We start from the raw sequence: 8,071 nt of genomic DNA, 5'->3' as shown, positions 1-8,071 counted from the left end.
TAAGTGACCTTTGTAAACAGGATCAGTCTTCCAGCCTGCAGAAGGAAACTTTCGATCTGAAGAAGAGCAGGCCTCACCCAGGGACATGAGCATGTGTCCTGTACTGCAGTTTCCCCCGTGAGTATAGCCTCCAACATTTGTGTGGAGAAGAGATTGGGGTACAGCACTGCTTGGATCCCCTAGGTTTCCTGTGGGGCCCAGTGGGGCCTAGAGTGGATGATGCTGATTGGTTCTGGTTATCATAACCTTTTTCTGTTGCCCACAATGTACTGTACAATAATAACCCTTAGTGCTTATGCAGAGACCAAAGCAAAGTTAGAGAGAACTAATTTAGAAAACCTGGCTCCCCGCTCCAGTCTCACTGAAGGTCTGTCCTGGTGACAGGTATTTGTATGGATTTGAGGTAGGACACTCTCAGGAGTCCAGGCAGGTCATTGTAGCCCACAAAATACTGCCCAGAGGCAACAGGCCTGCTGACAGTTATCAAAGGGTCTCTCCAGCCAGTCCTAGAGCAGCTGTGTGGTGCTCTGATGGTGGTGTCTGAATTACAGACAAAAGTCTTGTCTGAGTTTCCCTTGGAAATGTTTGTATGTGAAAATTTAATTATTTTTACAGTAAAAAGCAGACATGCTTTGAGGGAAAAAGAGCTAGCCAAAAGATTTTCTGCCCAAGTTGAAGGATACGGTAAAGTCAGTGAGACGATTAGGTTCATTACAGAAGCATTTGAAGCTCTTGAGTCACCCACAGTGGAGGACAGTCCTCTGATGTCACAAACTCTGTATTTGGCAGCACTTAAAGATGTGAACTGGTCCATCTTTTCAATGGGCGATACAGTAGACTTTCTTGAACAGAACAGAAGGGTGACTCCTCTAACATTTTATTTAATGGAGTGATGTTGGCTCATATCCACAGACAGATACAGTCACTCAAAGAGGCAGCAAAATTCCTTCTATCACAAGCGATTGAGGCCAAGAATCTTAAAGGTATCTCAGGAACATATAGAACAACATAAGAGGGGAATAACTAATGCTTATGATGAAAATGTTCAGCTTCGGGGAAGCCTTAAGCTGCTTGCCCAAGAAGACACTAAATGGCGGGAAAGAGTGCGGGAGCTGAAGGAACAGAAAGAAATGCTTGAAAACATCAACAGACAAGGGAACAGGTTGTAAATGATAAAGAGAGCCAATTAAAATCCATGGCTGAAACTATACTACACATCTGAATTGATCCTTGTCTCTTTAGAGAAGGTTCCTCGCATGGTGACAACAAGGAATTAGACTAAAATAGTGAATCAGAAAATGAAGACCAAGAATATCAGTCAGAAGTCAATGTGGAGAAATCATTGATGCTGTTATGTTAAATGTTCCCTTAAAAAAACTTGAGAGACAAAAAAAAGATGGATCTCAAGAGTGATGTGAAGAAAATAAAACTCAGGAAGCACTTACAGTGCTCAGTTCAGCTTCATCTGGACGTTTTCTTCCTGGTCCTTGTCATGCCTGGCTTTTGTTGGTTCTCCCTTTTGCTGATTGTGGTATGTTTACCACAGCATATACAAAAGGGACCAGCTAGCTTAAGCTGGAATCCCACTGTTCCAGCTGCTGGAAGTCTGAAATCAAGGTGTCGTTGGCAGCAAAGAATCTATGGGAAAATCCTTCGTTGCCTCTTCCAGGTTCGACTGCGTTTACTTTGATCTGTGCCTCTGTCTTCACACAATCTTCTCCTCTGTGTCTCAGATCTTTTTGTATTAAAGGTTTGATGCCACTCTGTTTCAGTTCAGAAATAAATTCGAAATTTAGCCTTTTTTTCCCAAATGGCTACCCTGGTATCCCAACATAGTTTTTGAAATAATTCATGTTTTTCAATTATTTTAAATGTCCCATTTCTTACTTCCTAAATCCCCATGTGTGTTTAGCGTTATTTCTGCTGTGTTTTACAGATGATTGTTGCTTGATAATACATTTTAAAAACTCAAAGGGATAATCATTCTCTATTCAGTTCAAGAATTTCCCTCATAATTTTGATATTTTTAACCATCTGGAAGTGTCTAACTCCTTTCTCAAATAACATATATACACATACATACACATACATGCACATACACACCCTGAGAAACAGTTTTTATATCTGTGATGTTTCCTAATTTAACCCCACCCCCAGTCATTCTGTGTACTCATTAGAAATTCAAGAATGGCACCACAATACTCACTTTGTAATTTTAAAAGATACAAAATAAGCTGACACTTCACTTTCTGCCATCTAGTTTACTGAAATCGGTGTGCTACCCAAAATCTGCAGAGAGATATATTTTCTCCCAGAATTTTTCCTTTTCTTGCTCCACCTTTCATTTCACTTCATTTGAGATACGTTCTTCATAGCTTGAGATTTAGGATTGTTGTTACTTCCTGGTTTCAATCTTTTTTTGCTTTTATCAAATTTTTAATATTACATATAATACATATACATAATAGTAAATAAAAATTATAAAGTGACTGTATAAGTCCAATGTATTACAGCATCCTGGGCGAGAGAAAGAATAGTAGTAGTATCCTCATACTCCACCCACTCAAGCCTTGCCTGGGTGGGAAGATTAATAATATGAGGCTTTGATGTATGAGTATGAATCACAAATATGGCTGCTGGCATATTCTTTTACCTTAAAAATAACATAACTTATATCACATAATTTATATGCTAAAATTCACCCTTTTAGTGTACATTTTTTGGAGTTGTTACAAAACATATGTGGTGTGTTCCCATCTCTATAGGCAAGATATAGAACAAATATCTATCTCATCCTAAAAAGTATTTCTGGGCCTCTTTGAATTCAACCACTTCCCACACCCAGACCTTGGAGAGGACTTACCTGTTTTGACAAGAAAATGTTGCCATTGGAAGAATGTCATATATATGAAATCATACAGTCAGTACCCTTTTGAGCCTGACTTCTTTCACTAGCATAATGCAATTGAGATTAATCCTTATAAAAATTCCATATTTGCTTTACAGCTATAGTGCTGCCCATTTAACAATGTTTCTTTCCAAACACAGCCTACCAGTCTTGCTTGCTGGCATAAATTGATCTTTTTCCTTTTTGGTTTGGAGACGGCAATACAGGAAAACCAGAATACAGCTTGGTGATTATTATTGAAGTTCTGCGACTCAAGGTCCACAGGAGCAACAATGACAGAAGAGGTTAGATAGCAATGGATGTGACACTGTGGAGACGGCACGTTTGTATCCTCGTCTTGGCATTCAATATATAACCCTTTTGTCACTGGGTGTAACTCATCTGAATTATGAAGAGGCAGAAACAATGGTGGAGTAGAGGGGAGCTCAGGCAGAAGAAACAGCATGAGCAAAGGTATGACAGAATGCGAACAGGTGGTACATTTAGAAATCGTAGAGCGTTACAGGGTAGTTATAGAAAAGGCGTGCATGAACCTCAATTTCTTAATCTTTCAAATGAGGTAGTTAAACTGGGTTATTTGCAAGGTTACTCTTTGCTCTTATATTTTGTCTCTAGGTCTAATATTACTGAATTTGTGTCATATTGGAAAGTGTGGTCTGGAATAGTTTACCCTGTAACTTGAAAACAAGAGTAGACAGATTCTTGAAATGTGTTCAATTACTGAACATTCTCTTGCCTGTTAGGCAGTTAGAATCAATTTACAAATATCATATATATCAACTTAGATTCTCTTTTCTCTTTTTAACTAATGAAGGGGGTGAAATTTAACATAGAGAAGACAGCAATTGAGCTTTTTAGTAAGTACTGTGGCACCCATGTGCATCGGAAGCCAGGTCTGTCAGCTGTTGTCACAGAAGCAGCTCTGCTGAGGTAGCCTCAGGCCTGGGCTTTCCTATCAATTCTCTCATGAACCTATTGAATAACTGTGTCCGCTTAGACCCCTGACCTATTTTTCCACATCAGTAAAATTCAGAGTTTTGCCAAATTCAATGTAACTAGGCAAATGGATTTTGAGGGTTGATGACGTTCCAGGCACCAAATCAACCCTCGGGATAATATATTGACTCAGAAACAGTCTTTACCATCAAGGACCTCAGACTTTGGTGGGGTTCACAGTCTAGGAAATGGAACTTTTAACATGGTAGGTGGAGATAAGAGCTGTGAGAATGTTAAGTATAGGGCAATATGGGATCCTTTCTTGATGGGTCAAGAAAACTCTGTAGAGAGAGTGATGCTAGCTAAGACTTAGACATAGGTAGGAGATAGCCAGGTAAAAGGTGGGGGCAGAGAAACTGCAAGCCAGGGATGCACACATGGGAAGAAATAGAGGCAGCTTAGTTCAGGTCATTTCAAGGTGTTTAGAGTGACTACAGAGTTGTATGCTGGTAGAATAACACGGAGAAATAAGACTAAAGAGAAGCTGACTGAAGAGTCCTGTAGGTTATTTTACGGACCTTGGACCTTATCCAAAGTGCAGGGGAGACCCATAGAAAGAATTTAAAGAGGTGTAAGGGCAGGAATGAAGACCAGAAGGTGGGTTAGTGTACTCATCAATCTAAGGAGAGGTGCTAGTGATCTATGCTAGGGTACTGTCAGTGGGGAAGGTGAGAAATGAACGGAATTGAATAGTATTAAAGAAAAAGACAAGTTTTTAAAACCGAATGACTGTGAGGGTGAAATAGAGTCAAAGACATCTTCCAGGCCTCCAGCTTAGGGCAACTAAAGGAACTATTCCTGAGATAGGAAATCATGAAGAGAAGTCTTGAAGCACGTATGAATAGAGTTCAGGTCCTGGTTGAGCATGTTCCTTTGTTAAAATCCATGGGGGCAGTATTCAAGGAGGCTTTGGATTTATCCATCTTGATCCAGGGGAGTGGTTAGCACTGAGAGAGCTTTGGCAAACATCAGCATGTAGACCATGAGTGATCACTTGGGTTTGGATAAGGTGTCTGTTCCCTCTCTTCCATTTCTGAACTCCTGTCATAGAGGCAGAAGAAGAGAGAACCTATGTTGCAACGTTAATCTCTACTTTCTCCTCCAGTCTCTGCTCACCAAGACCAAAGGCGGCAGGAGAGCGGGCACCACCCCTTCCGAAAGAACCATGCTGGGTTCCCTTAATGGAGGTGCATTGCACTTGTTTCTAGAATTAGCAAGTCTTCCTGAAACAGTTATCAGAACTGCAAAGTGACAAGAGGAAGCAGACGGAGCAGATGTCCGAGGTGGTAGAGTTACTACCAGGAAAGTCTGGGAGCGCAGTGGTCTCCTGGGGAGGGTGGGGCGAAGGGTGGTGCCGGCACGGTTTTCATTCTGGCCCGCTGGGATTGGGAGCGAGGAATCCGGAAGGAGCTGAGTGAAGGCTCCTGTCGCCATCCAAGTGAAGGGCTGGTGATGCCCAGGAGCTCCATCAAATGCCAAACAGGAACAGAGAGAGAAATTCCAGAGATAGCAGGGCTGAGGAGCTACAGTGGCCCCATTCTCCCAGAACCCTACTTCTACAATGTCTTGGGCCCCCACCCATGACAGCAGCTGTGACTGGAGGAGCCTGGACGCTGGCATTGATACTCTTGGCCCCGGGGGCAGGTGGAAGAGGTAGAGGGCTGGCAAGTGGGTGGCATGGATGCTGGCAGTTCACAAGTGGGAACATTTGACTCCTCAAATGACTGGTGAGTGTCTCTGTGCCACTTTATGGCCACATCTGATGCTTGGGCTGGACCCGTGGCAGTTCTGCCCTGCTCCTATCTTTGCAACAATCACTTTGCAGTCCTGTGCTCTTCAGTTTTCCTTTGCACTCAAGTGATCCTTGCCCCGCTTCTGCTTTAAATCACATGGTTCTGTTTTTGTCTTTTCTTTTTTTGCCTGTTGATATTGGTGTTGTGTTAGTACAGAGCCTACTTACTGATTCGAGTCTAAAAGGAGATGGAAGGAACTTATAACTTTTTTAGAAAAGGAAATTTCTCAAATTCACAGAGCGTGCTGTTACTGTGAGGAGCAAAATCCTAGTTTCCTGGTAAACTGGTTAAGGCACTCCTGAGGCTGGAGTGCTCTTTGTAAATATAAATGTTTTATGTGATTTGTCTATTTTCTCTCCTATATCTTCTTTCTGCCTCATCTTACAGAAGTGTAGTCTACCAATTAGCATATTCTGGACCAAATTAATTCTCTACAAGTTTTAATTAATGAATCTTAGGAAAGACGGCTTCAAGGCAAGAATCTTTTCCTCTATCATAGTCTCAAGTTGCATCATAGGCTTTGGCAGTTAAAGATTTGTGTTTTAAAGGACAAATGAGAGAGTGAGAAAAAAATATTGCCACACGTATGGGAAATTGAAGATTAATACTCACAGTATACCAAGAGTTCCTATAAATTGATAAGAAAAGACAGGCCAAGATAACGATGGGAAAATCTATAAAGAAAAAAAATTGCAGATGAGGAAATCCAAGTAGTCAATAAATATGAAAAAATACTCATCCTCACTAGTCATTGCAGTGGAGGCTGAGGAGTTAGACAGCCCATATGATGGCCAAATGTGTATGCTATCGGTGAGTTAAGTCGTGGTCATGTTGAGCGCGTTTATTGATTATGTGAATCTGAAGCTCAGGAAAAAGGTCAAGACTGGAATTACACATTTATGAGTCAGTAGGTAAAAATAATAGATAAACCTGAGAGTGAGTAGAAATGGAGGAATAGTATCAAGACAAAGTTTGAGAACAATGAGCCAAGGAGAAGAGTTAAGAGCACCATTGTTTACTAATCAGAAGAGGAAGAAAATTTGCATGAGAAAGTTAAGGAAACACTAAAGAAACTGAATTCTTCTTCTTATATCTATGTCACAGAACCCTTAAAAAAAGTTCCGTTAAAAACATATGGTTCGTGTTTTACAGCAACTAAGCAAATGCTGATGCAAGAGGGCAACTTAAAGATGGTAGAAAAGCTTTGTGGCATTTTCTGTTGCTCTTGTCCCACCACCCACCTGGCTCCGTGGCAGTCTTGAAGATAGCAGCCTGTATGGCTCATGTGGTACCTTAGTTTCTGGTTCTGTACACAGCAGAGCAGATTTTATTCTTAAAGCATTGTGTTTGTCTGTTTTGACCTGTCTTGAAGCTACATAAAAGATCGACACAAGACCAGTGCTGCCTGTGTTTCACAAAACTCAGAACTCTCTTAAAAACAGTACACTAAAAAAAAATCAATTAAACACAAAAGAAGATAAAAATGGAGGAATTCATATTGAGGGAATTATGTATTATATATTATATATGACCATATAATGGTTATAATAGCAATTTTATATGACATAGAAAACAAATAGAAAAATTTCAGGAGTAAATCCTTCCTTTTCGGTGATTACTTTGAATGTAAAACTATTAAATTCTCCACACAAAAGCAGAGATTGGCAGGATGGATTTTAAAGAATTGACAAATGTGTGCTATCTACAAAAGGCACATTTTAGATCCAAATAGGTTGAAAATGGAATGAGGGAAAAAGACATTCCACGCGAACAGTAACAAAAATAGATCTGGAGTCTCTATGCTAACATCAGACAAAATGCACTTAAAAACAAAAAATGTTATAAGAGACAAAGGAGGATATTATACATTGATAAAACTGTCAACCCATCAAAAGAAATTTGACATTGTAGTGTGTCAAAATAGGCAAAGTGGTGGCGATAGTTGCTAAAGATGAGGAGTGAAAAGATGATGAGTTTAGCAATGTGAGAAATGTTCTTCAAAATCTATTAAAATACTCAGGATTATTTCAGAACCAGGACAGAGATAACTTTAGTACCCAGTTGCTCAAGTGCTCAACAAATTTAAGTGGGCAGAAAGTCAGTGATAAGTAGAGAGAGAGAAGTATATCTAGATCTCATGATCATCAAAGTTGGAGAATCATCTTTCTTTTTCAAGGAGCAATGAGACAGAAGAGACATTGAGGATTCAAGAGACTGCTAACACATTATTCAAGTGTGTTCTAATGACCAACTTAGAACTGAACAGTGAGTGCTTTCCTTATAAACAGCACGGCCATAAGGAGATAAGAAGGTGGACAGAGGATTTGGTCAAGATTTTGACTATATGGGCTCAATTATGATATCAAATTCCAGA

The sequence above is a fragment of the Equus caballus genome, chromosome 4, assembly GCF_041296265.1.
Source record: "Equus caballus isolate H_3958 breed thoroughbred chromosome 4, TB-T2T, whole genome shotgun sequence".
NCBI classification, from domain to species: Eukaryota; Metazoa; Chordata; class Mammalia; order Perissodactyla; family Equidae; genus Equus; species Equus caballus.
This window is presented reverse-complemented; position numbering follows the sequence as displayed.